Genomic DNA, 20,643 nt, shown 5'->3' on the forward strand with positions numbered 1-20,643 from the left:
CAATAGATATGGATAATATTTGAAAAATCCTCCATGTGATAGCTCTCACTTAGTTCTGAGTAGCCACAACAAGGCCACATCCTATGCATTTTGTCATAATGACATCATCGGGGCACCAGCACCTGTCACCTGACATCATTACAACAAAACTGTATGGCTGAATTTGCAATGCAACTCGTGCAGGACCCTTTTTTTGTCTGCACCAGAATCGGATCGCATGGCTGTTCACACCCATGCGATCCGATTCTGCAAAATGCACTGCGTTTTGCAAACTGATTGCGGGTTGTCTTTAAGTTAACATAACTTCGTAACCAGTTTGCATGAACAGGTTGCGATTTTGATGCGGTTGGAATTTGCAGCAAATTCGTTGTGAATTTGCACCAAATCTCGTTTGAACCGGGCCTCAGGGAGCTTTAAAACAAGCATTCTCTCACCTCTTCAGTTGCATTTCATGTGAAGCTATTTATTCTCAATAATCCTTAAAAGAGAAGTATAGGATTTTTTTTCTGAGCGATCAAACACCACTGATTGCTTGGTTCTCAGAGATCCGTGAACAGATCAGTCTCCGCTGTTTGCTCTACCCCCCCCCCCCCACGCTCACTGGAGCACTGGGCTGTGGAGGGGGTGGGAGTGGCCGGCTCAGGCTCTCCATGGCTCGCTGGGGGTCTGAGCCAGGTGCAGATCCAGGGTTGTGGGCGGATCCCAACAATAATTGTCACAATGTTTCCACAGCCTGGACCAACTCTGTGACGTCAGCCTCGAATGTCTGCTGGAAACGGGTAACAGGAGTCCAAAACAAATGACACTCCTGAGATCAGCAGAAGTACAGCCAAACATGCTTTGGCTGCACTTCTCGTTTAAAGATCATAACAAAGAATCTAAATTCCAGTTTCAGTTGGGTTCAAACATCTTAGAAACACCTGCTGTGCTTAGAGTGGGGGGGGGGGGGGGGGGGCTGGCAGGCTATCATGATCTTTACAAAAAAAAGCTATGATTACATCATCTGTGTTCTGAACTTTTAAAATTAATTTCTCCACAGTGCCTATAGATACAGAGATGAAGGTTTTTTTTAAAGTGCATTTACTGTTTGTAAAGAATATGTAAATACCATCCTCAAAAAAAATGAAAGGAACCCTTTTTAATCAGAGTATAGCATCAAGTCAATTTGGGATAATAATCTGGTCAGTTAAGTAGCAGAGGGGGTTATTAATCAGTTTCAGCTGCTTTGGTGTTAAAAATTAGGCAACCTCGAAAACAGACAGGTTTTACAGGTGGAGGAAACTGAATTTTATTCCCCTACTCATCTTTTCTGACTGTTTTTCACTAGTTTTGCATGTAGCTAGGGTCAATGTCCCTACTGGTAGCAAGAGGCGATACCTGGACCCTAAAGAGGTTACACAGGCATTCCAACTCCTCCAGGATGGAACATCAATATGTGCCATTGCCAGAAGGTTTGCTCTCCCACCACAGTCTCAAGAGCATTAAAAGAAGATTGCAGGAGACAGGCAGTTACTCTAAGAGAGCTGGCACCATGGAGCTAGATTGGCATTTGCTATTTAACACCAGAATTGGCAGGTCTGCCACTGGTGCCCTGTGCTTTTCACCCTGAGAGTAGGTTCACCCTGAGCACATGTGACAGACGTGAAAGGGTCTGGAGAAGCCGTTGAGAACGTTATGCTGCCTGTAACATTGTTCAGCATGACCGGTTTGGTGGTAGGTTAGTGATGGTCTGGGGAGGTATATCGATGGAGGGACGCAAAGACCTCTACAAGCTAGACAATGGCACCCTGACTGCCATTGGGTATTGAGGTGAAATCTTTGGACCATTTGTCAGACTCTCCGCTGGTGCAGTGGGTCCTAAGTTCCTCCTGGTGCACGACAATGCCCAGCCTCATGAGTAGGGTTGAGCGGACACCTAGATGTCCGTGTTCGACGGGTTCGGCCGAACTTTAAAAAAAAGTCCGGGTCCGTGTCCCGGACTTTTACCGAACTTTTCCCGGACACCGAACCCCATTGAAGTCAATGGGGACCCGAACTTTAAGGCACTAAAATGGCTCTAAAACACCAAAGGAAAGGGCTAGAGTGCTGCAAATGGCAGCAAAACGTAATTAAGAGCATGGCAAGTGCTCTGCAAACAAATGTGGATAGGGAAATAACTTAAAACAACAAAAAAAAACAGAAAAATAAAACAATGTTCTTCTTCATCTCTGAAGGACGAGGCCCATATGGAGTAGGAGGGAGGTTGAGGTGGTGGTGGATGTGGCGGTGACATAGGCGTGCGCACAGGGTGTGCTGGGTGTGCCTGGGCACACCCTAATCACCTAGGGCACATAGCATTGCCAGTGAGGAGATGGGAAAGATCTCCCTGGGACCTGCTCTGCTCTATTTCTCCTTGCCTACAGGTACATGGCCCCGATACATTACTCTCCCTGCTGGCAAACACATGCATGTGTATTTCAACTTTGGGGTGCACACCTTAATGCAATAGGCTGCGCACACCTATGGGCGGTGTAGGTGGAAGCGGCGGTGGAGGAGGACCAGGGCCGGATTAACAGCATCATGGGCTTGGTGCTGAGGATTTTGAAGGGCCTTAGGGCCGTGCCTTGCCATGCACCCAGAGGAGGAAGGGTGCAGCCATGCATGCCTAATTCAACATGGGATGCTGTCTCTGAAGCCCATAAACACATCCATGCATCGCCAACTGTCCCTCCTTGTCCGGCCTTCACGCTGTGTGGGGAGGTTCTGAGGGTGCTGCCTGGGGAAGCGAGCATAGAAGCCAGACTTCTGTGTTTACAAGTGACAGAAGAGCGGTAACAGTGAATATGGCCAACCCGGGGCCTATATAAAAGGTAGGGGCCTGGAGCTGCAGCTCCAATAGACCCTACATTAATCTGGCCCTGAGGAGGAGGACGAGGTAGCCAACACTGCTTCTTTTCACAAATTTTAAATGAGGGTACACCCCAAAAGAGTGAGAAAGAGCAAAAATGGAACAATGGGTGGGTAAGGTCGGTATCCATTGCTATTCTGCATAAGGTACGGAAAAGTCCCGTGGGATCCATGCCTGGTTCATTTTAATGAACGTGAGCTTGTCCACATTGTCTCTGGACAGGCGGCTGCGCTTGTCTGTTATAACGCCCCCAGCCGTGCTAAATACCCGTTCAGATAATACACTGGCTGCAGGGCACGCCAGCACCTCCAAGGCGTAAAGGGCAAGCTCAGGCCATGTGCCCAATTTGGAGACCCAGAAGTTGAAGGGGGCAGACCCGTCATTCACTACATGTAGGCGTGTGCACACATACTGCTCCACCATGTTGGTAAAATGCTGCCTCCTGCTAAGACGTTCCATCTGAGCTGCTGGTGCTGCTGTTTGTTGTGGCGTGCTGACAAAGCTTTTCCACATTTCGGCCATGCTAACCCTGCCTTCTGAGGTGCTGGCGGTGCCCTGGTTGCGTTGGCGACCTCCTCCTCCTCCTCCTCTGCCTTGTGCTTCCACTGTGGCCCCGCTGTCAGATGGGAATGCCAGCAGCATGGCGTCTACCAGCGTGCGCTTGTACTCGCGCATCTTGCGATCGCGCTCCAGTGAGTGAATTAAGGACGGTACGTTGTCCTTGTAACGGGGATCCAGCAGCGTGGCCACCCAGTAATCAGCACAAGTTAGAATGTGGGCAACTCGGCGGTCGTTGTGGAGACACTGCAGCATGTAATCGCTCATGTGTGCCAGGCTGCCCAGAGGCAACGAAAGGCTGTCCTCTGTGGGAGGTGTATGGTCCGTGTCCTCTGTATCCCCCCAGCCACGCACCAGTGATGGCCATGAGCTGGCCTGGGTGCCACCCTGCTGTGAACATGGTTCCATCTCCTCCTCCAGCTCCTCCTCCTCCTCATCCTCCTCATCCTCCAGAACTGTGCCCCTGCTGGACAATTGCGTCCCTGGCGTTTGCGTGTGCAGGAACCCACCCTCGGAGCCCCTTGCGAATGACTGCCCTGAAAGCCTTGGAAATGTTACCTCTTCATCCTCCTCCTCCTCCTCATCCTGTGCCACATCCTCTTCCATCATCGCCCGAATTGTTTTTTCAAGGAGGCATAGAAGTGGGATAGTTAAGCTGAGAACGGCGTCATTGCCACTGGCCATGTTGGTGGAGTACTCAAAACAGCGCAACAAGGCACACAGGTCTCGCATGGAGGCCCAGTTATTGGTGGTGAAGTGGTGCTGTTCCGCAGAGCGACTCACGCGTGCGTGCTGCAGCTGAAACTCCACTATGGCCTGCTGCTGCTCGCACAGTCTTTCCAGCATGTGCAAGGTGGAGTTCCACCTTGTGGGCACGTCACATATGAGGCGGTGAGCGGGAAGGCCGAAGTTACGCTGCAGCGCTGCCAGGCGAGCAGCAGCAGGGTGAGAACGCCGAAAGTGCGCACAAACGGCCCGCACTTTCTGCAGCAGCTCTGACATATCGGGGTAGTTTTTAAGGAACCTCTGCACCACCAAATTCAGCACATGCGCCAGGCAAGGGATGTGCGTCAAACCGGCTAGGCCCAGAGCTGCTATGAGATTTCGCCCGTTATCGCACACCACCAGGCCGGGCTTGAGGCTCGCTGGCAGCAACCACTCATTTGTCTGCTGTTCCATGCTCCTCCACAACTCCTGCGCGGTGTGTGGTTTGTCCCCCAAACAGGCAAGTTGTAAAACTGCCTGCTGTCGTTTACCCCTGGCCGTGCTGAAGTTGGTGGTGAAGGTGTTACGCTGTCCGGATGAGGAGGCGGTAGAGGATGAGGAAGCGGAGTAGGAGGAGTTAGGAACAGGAGGCAAACTGAAGCGCCCTGCAATCCTCGGTGGTGGAAGGACATGCGCCAAATTGCTATCCGCCTCAGGCCCATCCGCCACTGCATTTACCCAGTGTGCCGTTAGGGAGATATAACGCCCCTGACCGTGCTTACTGGTCCACGTATCCGTAGTTAGGTGGACCTTGGCACAGATGGCGTTGCGCAGTGCACACCTGATTTTTTCCCCCACTTGGTTGTGCAGGGAAGGGATGGCTTGCCTGGAAAAGTAGTGGCGGCTGGGCACGACGTACTGTGGGACAGCCACCGACATAAGGTTTTTAAAACTGTGCGTCTCCACCAGACGGAATGACAGCATTTCAAAGGCCAATAATTTTGAAATGCTGGCATTCAGGGCCAGGGATCGCGGGTGGGTAGGGGGGTACTTCCTCTTCCTCTCAAGTGTTTGGGAGATGGAAAGCTGAACGCTTCCACGGGACATTGTGGAGATGGTTGTTGGTGACCCAGGTGGTGGTGTTGCTGACAGATCGTCTGTTTGCGGGGTGGCAGGTGCCGGTATCACTACAGATGTGGCTGGAGCGGCCGAGACTGCAGCAGAAGAGGAAGCAGGATGAGCCAGAGACGTTTCTTGGTTTTGAAGGTGTGTACTCCACTGCAGCTCGTGCTTTGCACTTAGATGCCTGATCATGCAGGTTGTGCTCAGGTTGAGAAGGTTCATGCCTCGCTTCAAGCTCTGATTGCACAGGGTGCAAACCACTCGTGTCCTGTCATCAGCACATTTTCTAAAGAACTTCCACGCTAGAGAACTCCTTTGAGCTGACTTTGGTGCGCTCGTTCCCTTGCTGCGTTGGGCAGTAGCGGGCGTAGTGTCTAGGGCACGGCCGCTCCGCTTCTGCACCCTGCTCCCTCTTCTGCTGTGCTGGTGGCTCTGTGCGACCACCGCCTCTTCCTCCAAACTACTCAGTTCACCTGCATGACGTTCATTCCATGTGGGGTCGAGGACCTCATCGTCCTCCACATCATCTTCCACCCAGTCTTCACCCCTGCCCTCCTTGTCGGTCTCCACAATGCTGAACGCCGCAGCAGTTGGCACCTGCGTTTCGTCATCATCGGAGACGTGCTGCGATGATCCTTGCATGTACTCATCTTGAGGAATAAGTGGTTGGGCATCGCTGCACTCAATCTCTTCCACTTCTGGGGCAGGGCTAGGTGGATGGCCCTGGGAAACCCTGCTGACAGAGTCCTCAAAAAGAATAAGAGACTGCTGTATGGCTTGGGGCTCAGACTGCTGGCCTGATTTGCAAGGGGGTGAGGTGAAAGACGGTTGGACATTGGCTGCAGGTGCCAACTCTGACCTTTCTGCAGTAGACTGGGTGGGAGACAATGTGAAGGAACTGGAGGCACTGTCAGCAGCAAACCAATCTACTATCGCCTCAACTTGTTCTGGCCTCATCACTTCTAGGGGCGTTTGATGCCCTACCAAATACTGATGCAGGTTCTGTCGCCTACTCACACTTGAGGAAGGTGTTTCACTTGTGCGTGTAGCTGGCACAGATCGACCATGTCCTCTCCTTGCAACAGGAGCTCTACCAGCAGCACCACGACCCAGGCCACGGCCCTTATTTGACGGTCTCCTCATATTTCTGTAATTTAAGATCTTGCCCTAGAAAGGTTTTTATTGAATAGCGGAATAGAAAATATGATCCAAAAAAAGTGTATGTATATCACACGTACACAACCACACTAGGCCCCAATTACTATTGTTTGTACCCCTAAAAGGCTAGATGAGGAGTAGGGGGAGTATGGAACAGGCAGCACCCTCAAACCTTCAGAAGTATGAGATGAACCCCAACAACTTGGAAAGGTGGATCTCTCTCACACGTACCGACACAGACTATCCCGCAATTCAATTGATCCTCAAAGGTTTTTATTGAATAGCGGAATAGGAAATATGATCAAAAAATGTGTATGTATCTCACACGTACAGAAGCACACTAGGCCCCAATTACTATTGTTTGTACACCTAAAAGGATGGATGAGGAGGAGGAGGAGTATGGAACAGGCAGCACCCTCAAAGCTTCAGAAGTATGAGATGAACCCCAAAAACTTGGAAAGGTGGATCTCACACGTACCGACACAGACTATCCCGCAATTTAATTGATCCCCAAAGGTTTTTATTGAATAGCGGAATAGGAAATATGATCAAAAAATGTGTATGTATCTCACACGTACAGAAGCACACTAGGCCCCAATTACTATTGTTTGTACACCTAAAAGGATGGATGAGGAGGAGGAGGAGTATGGAACAGGCAGCACCCTCAAAGCTTCAGAAGTATGAGATGAACCCCAAAAACTTGGAAAGGTGGATCTCACACGTACCGACACAGACTATTCCGCAATTTAATTGATCCCCAAAGGTTTTTATTGAATAGCGGAATAGGAAATATGATCAAAAAATGTGTATGTATCTCACACGTACAGAAGCACACTAGGCCCCAATTACTATTGTTTGTACCCCTAAAAGGCTAGGAGTAGGGGGAGTATGGAACAGGCAGCACCCTCAAACCTTCAGAAGTATGAGATGAACCCCAACAACTTGGAAAGGTGGATCTCTCTCACACGTACCAACACAGACTATCCCCCAATTTAACTGATCCCCAGAGGTTTTTGATTAAATAGCGGAATAGAAAATATGATCCCAAAAAAGTGTATGTATATCACACGTACACAACCACACTAGGCCCCAATTACTATTGTTTGTACCCCTAAAAGGCTAGGAGTAGGGGGAGTATGGAACAGGCAGCACCCTCAAACCTTCAGAAGTATGAGATGAACCCCAACAACTTGGAAAGGTGGATCTCTCTCACACGTACCAACACAGACTATCCCCCAATTTAACTGATCCCCAGAGGTTTTTGATTAAATAGCGGAATAGAAAATATGATCCCAAAAAAGTGTATGTATATCACACGTACACAACCACACTAGGCCCCAATTACTATTGTTTGTACCCCTAAAAGGCTAGGAGTAGGGGGAGTATGGAACAGGCAGCACCCTCAAACCTTCAGAAGTATGAGATGAACCCCAACAACTTGGAAAGGTGGATCTCTCTCACACGTACCAACACAGACTATCCCCCAATTTAACTGATCCCCAGAGGTTTTTGATTAAATAGCGGAATAGAAAATATGATCCCAAAAAAGTGTATGTATATCACACGTACACAACCACACTAGGCCCCAATTACTATTGTTTGTACCCCTAAAAGGCTAGGAGTAGGGGGAGTATGGAACAGGCAGCACCCTCAAACCTTCAGAAGTATGAGATGAACCCCAACAACTTGGAAAGGTGGATCTCTCTCACACGTACCAACACAGACTATCCCCCAATTTAACTGATCCCCAGAGGTTTTTGATTAAATAGCGGAATAGAAAATATGATCCCAAAAAAGTGTATGTATATCACACGTACACAACCACACTAGGCCCCAATTACTATTGTTTGTACCCCTAAAAGGCTAGGAGTAGGGGGGAGTATGGAACAGGCAGCACCCTCAAACCTTCAGAAGTATGAGATGAACCCCAACAACTTGGAAAGGTGGATCTCTCTCACACGTACCAACACAGACTATCCCCCAATTTAACTGATCCCCAGAGGTTTTTGATTAAATAGCGGAATAGAAAATATGATCCCAAAAAAGTGTATGTATATCACACGTACACAACCACACTAGGCCCCAATTACTATTGTTTGTACCCCTAAAAGGCTAGGAGTAGGGGGAGTATGGAACAGGCAGCACCCTCAAACCTTCAGAAGTATGAGATGAACCCCAACAACTTGGAAAGGTGGATCTCTCTCACACGTACCAACACAGACTATCCCCCAATTTAACTGATCCCCAGAGGTTTTTGATTAAATAGCGGAATAGAAAATATGATCCCAAAAAAGTGTATGTATATCACACGTACACAACCACACTAGGCCCCAATTACTATTGTTTGTACCCCTAAAAGGCTAGGAGTAGGGGGAGTATGGAACAGGCAGCACCCTCAAACCTTCAGAAGTATGAGATGAACCCCAACAACTTGGAAAGGTGGATCTCTCTCACACGTACCAACACAGACTATCCCCCAATTTAACTGATCCCCAGAGGTTTTTGATTAAATAGCGGAATAGAAAATATGATCCCAAAAAAGTGTATGTATATCACACGTACACAACCACACTAGGCCCCAATTACTATTGTTTGTACCCCTAAAAGGCTAGGAGTAGGGGGAGTATGGAACAGGCAGCACCCTCAAACCTTCAGAAGTATGAGATGAACCCCAACAACTTGGAAAGGTGGATCTCTCTCACACGTACCAACACAGACTATCCCCCAATTTAACTGATCCCCAGAGGTTTTTGATTAAATAGCGGAATAGAAAATATGATCCCAAAAAAGTGTATGTATATCACACGTACACAACCACACTAGGCCCCAATTACTATTGTTTGTACCCCTAAAAGGCTAGGAGTAGGGGGAGTATGGAACAGGCAGCACCCTCAAACCTTCAGAAGTATGAGATGAACCCCAACAACTTGGAAAGGTGGATCTCTCTCACACGTACCAACACAGACTATCCCCCAATTTAACTGATCCCCAGAGGTTTTTGATTAAATAGCGGAATAGAAAATATGATCCCAAAAAAGTGTATGTATATCACACGTACACAACCACACTAGGCCCCAATTACTATTGTTTGTACCCCTAAAAGGCTAGGAGTAGGGGGGAGTATGGAACAGGCAGCACCCTCAAACCTTCAGAAGTATGAGATGAACCCCAACAACTTGGAAAGGTGGATCTCTCTCACACGTACCAACACAGACTATCCCCCAATTTAACTGATCCCCAGAGGTTTTTGATTAAATAGCGGAATAGAAAATATGATCCCAAAAAAGTGTATGTATATCACACGTACACAACCACACTAGGCCCCAATTACTATTGTTTGTACCCCTAAAAGGCTAGGAGTAGGGGGGAGTATGGAACAGGCAGCACCCTCAAACCTTCAGAAGTATGAGATGAACCCCAACAACTTGGAAAGGTGGATCTCTCTCACACGTACCAACACAGACTATCCCCCAATTTAACTGATCCCCAGAGGTTTTTGATTAAATAGCGGAATAGAAAATATGATCCCAAAAAAGTGTATGTATATCACACGTACACAACCACACTAGGCCCCAATTACTATTGTTTGTACCCCTAAAAGGCTAGGAGTAGGGGGAGTATGGAACAGGCAGCACCCTCAAACCTTCAGAAGTATGAGATGAACCCCAACAACTTGGAAAGGTGGATCTCTCTCACACGTACCAACACAGACTATCCCCCAATTTAACTGATCCCCAGAGGTTTTTGATTAAATAGCGGAATAGAAAATATGATCCCAAAAAAGTGTATGTATATCACACGTACACAACCACACTAGGCCCCAATTACTATTGTTTGTACCCCTAAAAGGCTAGGAGTAGGGGGAGTATGGAACAGGCAGCACCCTCAAACCTTCAGAAGTATGAGATGAACCCCAACAACTTGGAAAGTTGGATCTCTCTCACACGTACCAACACAGACTATCCCCCAATTTAACTGATCCCCAGAGGTTTTTGATTAAATAGCGGAATAGAAAATATGATCCCAAAAAAGTGTATGTATATCACACGTACACAACCACACTAGGCCCCAATTACTATTGTTTGTACCCCTAAAAGGCTAGGAGTAGGGGGAGTATGGAACAGGCAGCACCCTCAAACCTTCAGAAGTATGAGATGAACCCCAACAACTTGGAAAGGTGGATCTCTCTCACACGTACCAACACAGACTATCCCCCAATTTAACTGATCCCCAGAGGTTTTTGATTAAATAGGGGAATAGAAAATATGATCCCAAAAAAGTGTATGTATATCACACGTACACAACCACACTAGGCCCCAATTACTATTGTTTGTACCCCTAAAAGGCTAGGAGTAGGGGGGAGTATGGAACAGGCAGCACCCTCAAACCTTCAGAAGTATGAGATGAACCCCAACAACTTGGAAAGGTGGATCTCTCTCACACGTACCAACACAGACTATCCCCCAATTTAACTGATCCCCAGAGGTTTTTGATTAAATAGCGGAATAGAAAATATGATCCCAAAAAAGTGTATGTATATCACACGTACACAACCACACTAGGCCCCAATTACTATTGTTTGTACCCCTAAAAGGCTAGGAGTAGGGGGGAGTATGGAACAGGCAGCACCCTCAAACCTTCAGAAGTATGAGATGAACCCCAACAACTTGGAAAGGTGGATCTCTCTCACACGTACCAACACAGACTATCCCCCAATTTAACTGATCCCCAGAGGTTTTTGATTAAATAGCGGAATAGAAAATATGATCCCAAAAAAGTGTATGTATATCACACGTACACAACCACACTAGGCCCCAATTACTATTGTTTGTACCCCTAAAAGGCTAGGAGTAGGGGGAGTATGGAACAGGCAGCACCCTCAAACCTTCAGAAGTATGAGATGAACCCCAACAACTTGGAAAGGTGGATCTCTCTCACACGTACCAACACAGACTATCCCCCAATTTAACTGATCCCCAAAGGTTTTTGATTAAATAGCGGAATAGAAAATATGATCCCAAAAAAGTGTATGTATATCACACGTACACAACCACACTAGGCCCCAATTACTATTGTTTGTACCCCTAAAAGGCTAGGAGTAGGGGGAGTATGGAACAGGCAGCACCCTCAAACCTTCAGAAGTATGAGATGAACCCCAACAACTTGGAAAGGTGGATCTCTCTCACACGTACCAACACAGACTATCCCCCAATTTAACTGATCCCCAGAGGTTTTTGATTAAATAGCGGAATAGAAAATATGATCCCAAAAAAGTGTATGTATATCACACGTACACAACCACACTAGGCCCCAATTACTATTGTTTGTACCCCTAAAAGGCTAGGAGTAGGGGGAGTATGGAACAGGCAGCACCCTCAAACCTTCAGAAGTATGAGATGAACCCCAACAACTTGGAAAGGTGGATCTCTCTCACACGTACCAACACAGACTATCCCCCAATTTAACTGATCCCCAGAGGTTTTTGATTAAATAGCGGAATAGAAAATATGATCCCAAAAAAGTGTATGTATATCACACGTACACAACCACACTAGGCCCCAATTACTATTGTTTGTACCCCTAAAAGGCTAGGAGTAGGGGGGAGTATGGAACAGGCAGCACCCTCAAACCTTCAGAAGTATGAGATGAACCCCAACAACTTGGAAAGGTGGATCTCTCTCACACGTACCAACACAGACTATCCCCCAATTTAACTGATCCCCAGAGGTTTTTGATTAAATAGCGGAATAGAAAATATGATCCCAAAAAAGTGTATGTATATCACACGTACACAACCACACTAGGCCCCAATTACTATTGTTTGTACCCCTAAAAGGCTAGATGAGGAGTAGGGGGAGTATGGAACAGGCAGCACCCTCAAACCTTCAGTATGAGATTGTGTTCACTGTACCCCACAAAGATTGAGTTCACTGCACCCCACAATGATTGTGTTCACTGCACCCCACAAAGATTGTGTTCACTGCACCTCACAAAGATTGTGTTCACTGTACCCCCCAAAGATTGTGTTCACTGCACCCCACAAAGATTCTGTTCACTGTACCCCACAAAGATTGTGTTCACTGCACCCCAAAAAGATTGTGTTCACTGCACCCCAAAAAGGATGTTGTTCACTGCACCCCAAAAAGGATGTTGTTCACTCCACCCCTAAAAGATTGTGTTCACTGCACCCCACAAAGATTGTGTTCACTGCACCCCAAAAAGATTGTGTTCACTGCACCCCAAAAATGATTTTGTTCACTGCACCCCAAAAAGGATTTTGTTCACTGCACCCCAAAAAGGATGTTGTTCACTCCACCCCAAAAAGATTGTGTTCACTGCACCCCAAAAAGATTGTGTTCACTGCACCCCACAAAGGATTTTGTTCACTGCACCCCAAAAAGATTGTGTTCACTGCACCCCAAAAAGGATGTTGTTCACTGCACCCCAAAAAGGATTTTGTTCACTGCACCCCAAAAAGATTGTGTTCACTGCACCCCACAAAGGATTTTGTTCACTGCACCCCACAAAGATTGTGTTCACTGCACACCAAAAAGGATTGTGTTCACTGCACCCCAAAAAGATTTTGTTCACTGCACCCCAAAAAGATTGTGTTCACTGCAGCCCAAAAAGATTGTGTTCACTGCAGCCCAAAAAGATTGTGTTCACTGCAGCCCAAAAAGATTGTGTTCACTGCAGCCCAAAAAGATTGTGTTCACTGCAGCTCACACACAGAAAAATGGATGTGGATCACTGACACCTGCCTATCTCCAATCCCACACCACACAGCAATATCGATTGTAGTTTGTAGAACACAGTTTCCCTAAAATTCAGCAGACTCTGTCCCTAACAGGATTGAGAAGAGATCGTAGATCAGGATTGAGTGCAGATTCACCCCACCCCCCACACAGCAATATCGATTGTAGTTTGTAGAACACAGTTTCCCTAAAATTCAGCAGACTCTGTCCCTAACAGGATTGAGAAGAGATCGTAGATCAGGATTGAGTGCAGATTCACCACACCCCCCACACAGCAATATCGATTGTAGTTTGTAGAACACAGTTTCCCTAAAATTCAGCAGACTCTGTCCCTAACAGGATTGAGAAGAGATCGTAGATCAGGATTGAGTGCAGATTCACCCCACCCCCCACACAGCAATATCGATTGTAGTTTGTAGAAGACACTGACCCTATATAATTCAGCAGACTCTATCCCTAAAATGCCTACAACTCGCCCTGCCTAAACACTCCGACCTGTCCCTCAATTCTATCCGGACACAAATGGTTTTTTCCTGCCTATCTTTCCCTAATCAGCAGCCAGCACGTTGATGTGTGCTCTCTGTCCCTGAATCTAAGCAGCATAATGACGCCGCTGCGGCTGCCTCGAACTTATAAAGACTTGGTCACATGCTTCAGACGGCCAATCACAGCTACTGAGACATTTGCAGGCATGGCTGGGATGGCTTAAGGCACACCAGTTAAACGATTGTTGATTGGCTGTTGAAAGCCCGCCATGAAAAGAGCGCCAAAGCATGCAAAACCCGGAAATAAAACGACCGAACACGGATTTTTACCCGAACATACAGTAAAGTGTCCGTGTCCGTGTTCGGGTACAAAAAATCCAATTATTCGGTACGAACACGAATAATACAGTCCGTGTTCGCTCAACACTACTCATGAGGTGAGAGCATGCAGCCAGTTCATGGAGGATGAAGGAATTGATACCACTGAATGGTCCCCACCCTCCCCTGACTTAAATCCAATAGAACACCTCTAGGACAATATGTTTTGGTCCATCTGACGCAACCAGGTGGCACCTCAGTCTGTTCAGGAGCTCAGTGATGCCCTGGTCCAGATCTGGTAGGAAATACCCCAGGACACCATCTGTCATTTCAAAAGGAGCATGTTGTCAGCCCTCTGTAGGTTAATAATTTTCATTTCCATCAAACGATGTGGCATCGTTTCGTTTCTAACCCAGCCCATATCAGTAAAGATATCCAGTATGATATTTTTCCCCAATGAGATCTGATGTGTTTTCAAAGTGTTCCTTTAAATTTTTTGAGCAGTGTAGTTTAGTATGCATGATCTGGGCACAGGTTCACTTTATGCATACCTCCTAACTTTAGAACTTGAGAATGAGGCTTGCTTCAAGGAAGCAGTGATCTGTGGTGCACATAGAGTGTGACTGCAACGAATGGGTGTAGCCAAACTGTTAACAGTGGGAGGGGCTTAGGGGGCAAGGTTAAACAAAACCCAGGCTTCCTTGTAATTATGAAATATGCTTTGATTGCATCTTATAGACACATATAGAGTAAACCTCAGCGCAATCATAAAAAAAAAAAAAAAAAAAAAAACCAAAAAAACTTACATTACAAATGGTTTTTCACATGCTGAAAATAGACAGCTAACACCTATTAGCCTACATTAACGACTTGACGACCTACGCTACAGCCAAAAGATGGCTACAGCGTGGGCTTAAATTGCATTGCCAGGAGGGCATACATGGACGTCCTCCCATTCTCATGCTGCCACGTGCCCCCTGAGGAGTGTGGAAAGCGCGCTTTGTGAGGCTTCAGGCTGATCACAGATCTGATTAAAGGTCCAATCCCAGCCCTTTACCAGGGGATCAGCTGTCAGCCAATGACAGCTGATCACATGATGTAAACAGAAGACGGTAATCTGCTTTTTTTCCCCCCTCACACCTCATCAGCGCATACCAGTGAAGAAGAAAAATTACCTGTTTGCAAAATTTTATAACAAACTATGGAAACAGTTTTCTTTTTCAAAATTTTTCGTCTTTTTTTGTTCTATTTTTTTTTTTAGCAAAAGATTAAAAAAAAACAGTGGGGATTAAACACCACCAAAAGAAAGCTCTATTTGTGTGAAAAAAAGATACAATTTTCATATGGCTACAGTGTAGCATGACAGTGCACTTGTAATTCAAAGAATGAGAGTGCTGAAAGCTGAAAATTGGCCTGGGGAGGAAGGGGTATATGTGCCCAGTAAACAAGTGGTTAAAGAAGGATTCCAGTCCTCAGTCCCCCAACATTCCAGTACTCAGCTCCCCCACATTCCAGTCCTTAGCCATCCCACATCCCAGTCCTCAGCTCCCTCACATTCCAGTACTCAGCTGCCCCCATATTCCAGTCCTCAGTCCCCCCCCACATTCTAGTCCTCAGCTACCACCACATTCCAGTCCTCAGTCCCCCCACATTCCAGCTCTTAGTTTCCCCACATTCTAGTCCTCAGCTCCCCCCACATTCCAGTCCTTAGTCCCCCACATTCCAACCCTCGGCTCCCCCACATTCCAATCCTCAGTCCCCCCACATTCCAGTCCTCAGCTCCCCCACATTCCAGTCCTCAGCTCCCCCCACATTCCAGTTCTTAGTCCCCCCACATTCTAGTCCTCAGCTCCCCAATATTCCAGTCCTCAGTCCCCCACATTCCAGTCCTCAACTTCCCCCACATTCCAGTCCTCAGTCCCCCCACATTCCAGTCCTCAGCTCCCCCCACACATTCCAGTCCTCAGTCCCCCCACATTCCAGTTCTTAGTTTCACCACATTCTAGTCCTCAGCTCCCCCCACATTCCTGTCCTTAGTCCCCCACATTCCAACCCTCGGCTCCCCCACATTCCAATCCTCAGTCCCCCCACATTCCAGTCCTCAGCTCCCCCCACATTCCAGTCCTCAGCTCCCCCCACATTCCAGTTCTTAGTCTCCCCACATTCTAGTCCTCAGCTCCCCAACATTCCAGTCCTCAGTCCCCACATTCCAGTCCTCAGCTACCACCACATTCCAGTCCTCAGTCCCCCCACATTCCAGCTCTTAGTTTCCCCACATTCTAGTCCTCAGCTCCCCCCACATTCCAGTCCTTAGTCCCCCACATTCCAACCCTCGGCTCCCCCACATTCCAATCCTCAGTCCCCCCACATTCCAGTCCTCAGCTCCCCCACATTCCAGTCCTCAGCTCCCCCACATTCCAGTTCTTAGTCCCCCCACATTCTAGTCCTCAGCTCCCCAATATTCCAGTCCTCAGTCCCCCACATTCCAGTCCTCAACTTCCCCCACATTCCAGTCCTCAGTCCCCCCACATTCTAGTCCTCAGCTCCCCCCACATTCCAGTCCTCAGTCCCCCACATTCCAGTCCTCAGCTCCCCCCACACATTCCAGTCCTCAGTCCCCCCACATTCCAGTTCTTAGTTTCACCACATTCTAGTCCTCAGCTCCCCCCACATTCCTGTCCTTAGTCCCCCACATTCCAACCCTCGGCTCCCCCACATTCCAATCCTCAGTCCCCCCACATTCCAGTCCTCAGCTCCCCCCACATTCCAGTCCTCAGCTCCCCCCACATTCCAGTTCTTAGTCTCCCCACATTCTAGTCCTCAGCTCCCCAACATTCCAGTCCTCAGTCCCCACATTCCAGTCCTCAACTTCCCCCACATTCCAGTCCTCAGTCCCCCCACATTCTAGTCCTCAGCTCCCCCCACATTCCAGTCCTTAGTCCCCCACATTCCAGTCCTCAGCTCCCCCCACACATTTCAGTCCTCAGTCCCCCAAATTCCAATCTCCAGCTCCCCCACATTTCAGTCCTCAGCGCCACTACACTCCAGTTCTCAGTTCCCCCACATTCCAGTCCTCAATCCCCCCACATTCCAGTTTTCAGTCCCCCCTATATTCCAGTCCTCAGCTCCCCCACATTCCAGTCCTGAGTCCCCAGTCCCCCCACATCCGAGTCCTCAGTTTCCCCACATTCCAGTCCTCAGCTCCCCCCACATTTTGGTCCTTAGCTCCCCTCACTTTGATGTCCTCAGCCTCATCACTGCAATCCTCTGCAACCACCCCCCCCCACATTCAGTCCTTAGCCCTGTTTAACCACCTCCCACCCGGCCAATGTACATATATACTCCCGGGTGGGAGTCTCATCCTTCTGATCGGACGTTCCCGAACGTCCTGCAGAAGGAGCGAGATCCACCTGTGTGTGAGGAGAGAGCAGCAGAAGGGAAGGACGGCTCAGACACAGCGCTCCGCTACCAGCTGGGGACAGCCATTGTCCCGGTTGGTGAGTGACTCGCAAGCAAAGGGGATGCTGATTTCTATGGAGAGAGGGGCTTTGCCTAACAGCTGCAGCCGATCCAATAAAAATCACAGTGTTTACGCTTGTCTGCCTTCTCTATGAGAATAGGAAGGCCAGTTGGTCTGGTGAGTTGCCACCTTTTATCTGTATCACAACGGTGGAGGAGTGAATGTCGGGTGACCCTATAAAACACACTGGTGACCCCTGTTGGTGAAAAGGATTGATTACACTAATGGACATTTAATGAGAAAGGACTAGTGCATTTTAGCAATTCCTTACATGTTCTGATTGACACAAGATATCTGCGCTGCTATTACTTTGCATATGACTCCATTCATGGACTATGTATTCAGAGTGATTTTTTAACACTTTGTAGAGCTTATGCTATTTGTGAAAAGAGGGGGCTGGAACATGAATAAATTTACCATCCTTCTTGATATATCGGAGAAAGTGCTGACATAGATTAAGGTAAGAAAGAAGACCAGCTATAGTGTCTTTTTCATCACCTTGTTGCTCTTGGGGCTCCTTCTGGAGGTACCATGCAGAAAGTGGAAGAGGGTCCAAATTTCTGATTTTTTTTATGATAATAAATAGAAGGTGATTATCTTGATGCTGCATCTTGGGGTTGAACATAACACTCTATCTACTTCACATGTCAGCAGCGACCATAATGCTGACAGTAACAAATAATTCCAGATGGGCCAAAAGAAAAGAACCTGTGGCACAAGATTCAGTGATGTTGAATAGCATGTTAAGTTGCAAGCTTACCTGTTACAGAGTCACAAGCTGGGAAGCCCTGCTTTTGGACTATTTCTATTAAAGCAAAACAAAGTTAACATATTATAGGCTTTTGAAAAGGAGAAGGTTACAAAGATAATATTAAGCTCTATGCACCGTCTTCTGTTATCCTGCAGTGATTCAAGTGCCCTATTATTTTAAAGCTGAATTTCAGGGAAAAATCACTCTTATAACTGTTCCCCTGAAGCCATTTATTTTCAGTGCTCTGTCAGTCATAGACACTCTGATGAAGTGCAATGCAGGACCAGCATTCCTGCATTTTTAATGGGAACGCCAGGGGCCCGTTCACTACCTGGAGGGTTGGAACGCAGGAGAGAGCTGAGGAAGCAAGAGATAGTGTAGGTAAAACAACTTTTTAAGTAGAACCCTAGAAAAAAACAAGCATTGAATTCCAACCACATCTCTACTTGCCTGGAGTTGTATGTTCTCGCTGTGCCTGTGTGGGTTTCCTCCAGGCACTCTGGTTTCTTCCACACTCCAAAGACATGCTGGTAGATTAATTGACTCCTGTCTAAATCTGCCGCAGTATGTATATGTATGAATGTGAGTTAGAGACCAAAGATTGTAAGCTCCTTGAGGGCAAGGACTAATGTGAATATACAATATATATGTGTATAGTGCTGCGTAAACTGATGAAGCTATACAAGTACTGAAAGGCAATGAATTCTTCCACTTATGATAACTGCCTCCTATAGCCTTCCTAAGTTTATCCTTTATGGTCCTGTTCATCTTCTCCACTATATAGTGGAGAGGATGAATAGGACCATAAAGGATAAACTTAGAAAGGCTACAGGAGGCACTTATCATAAGTGGAAGAATTAATTACCTGCCGTTCTGGCTGAGATCAGAATGACTCCCTCCAAGGCCACTGGTCTTTCTCCATTTGTGATCTTAATGGGTAGACCATTCCCTACTCCCTGGACTAAGAAACCCCTAATGATAGAAAGAGAGGATCTAGACCAAATACAGGAGTATTGTAAAAATCTGATTGAAAAGTTAAACAGTATACATGGCAATGTGGCTCGCACTCTTTCTTTGCCTTCACAGGAGCCGACCCACTCCCTGGCACCGGGTGATGTAGTGGTCATTAAACAGCTGAATCAGAGCAAGAAGCAAGAGTACCCCTTTGGACCACCAACCACAGTGATTGCAGTGACCCGGACCGCTGTATTGACGGAACAAGCTAACACTTGGATCCACGCAAGTAGGGTGAAGAAGATTCCCCTTAGGCCTGAGAAGCAAGACACAGGTAAAGGAGGTGAAGTAAGTGTTTTAAAACCTTGAAGAGTGAGTGAAGTAGTTGGTACAGACTCTGAAAAAGATGTCCTCACTACTCTTGCCCCAGACTTCTGGGAAGACACTTTGCAGACTGCTTCTCTTAGTGATGATAGTGTTCTTGCCGCCCACATGGATCGTTACTAACTGTATATACAACCTAGGTGACTTGGGCATGATCAGCCCCATTTTGTGGGTTATCCAGTTTCTACATAATTATAATAAGTGATTTCTCTTCTTCTCCTGAAAATTCTTCAATAGAAACATCTGATGTGTAGTGTGCAGTACCATAGGGTCATCCATTCACTTACCATCAAGAGTAGCTATCATTCATTGTAGAGCCCATACTCATGGCACAGATTCAATTGCAAAAAGGAATGCCTTACCAGATGCAGCTGCAAATGTAGCCCGAGTCTGTGGCACAGACTACTATCTAGTAAACCCTTTTGTGGATAATTTGGCGGGGTGGAGTTCAGCAATGGGAAGCACTTCTCCATTTCCCCAGGAGGGTGCCAATGACCAGTTTCACGTGAATATGATGAGAGGGCTTTGTCTGGGAGCACTGCAATCACTGTGTTCAAAGATCTACCCATTAAGATCTCAAACTGGAAAGACCAGTTGCAAATTCTTCAATAGGAACATCTCAGCTGTGTATGATAATGACACTGTATCTTTCAATGTAGTCAGTAAAACTCACCCTCCAGACTGGTGTTTTTGTTACTTTTCTTCTGAGCAGGAGACATAACTATGGGGAAAATCACTTTCCCCATATTTAAGAGGGGATTGTGGGAGTGAAAGGGTTAAACTATTTTCTTGCTCTCACATATTTTCACATATTCTTTCAAGTACCTGTAATAAATACAAATTAATTTAACCCTTACAGTGTGGGAAGGGGGATAAAACCATCAGAAAAGCAAACAACCGTTTGATATCTTCTAGCTGTTCTTAGTGCTGCATATACCCCAGTAGCTCAAGGAATTCACCTTTGTCTTTGACTTCTTTTTTTTTTGTCAGCTTCCTAGTTGCCCAGACCTTTAATATCGCCAAATCAAGAGGCAAAAACATGTTTA

This window comes from Pelophylax lessonae, assembly GCF_965119305.1.
Source record: "Pelophylax lessonae genome assembly, chromosome: 8".
Lineage (NCBI taxonomy): Eukaryota > Metazoa > Chordata > Amphibia > Anura > Ranidae > Pelophylax > Pelophylax lessonae.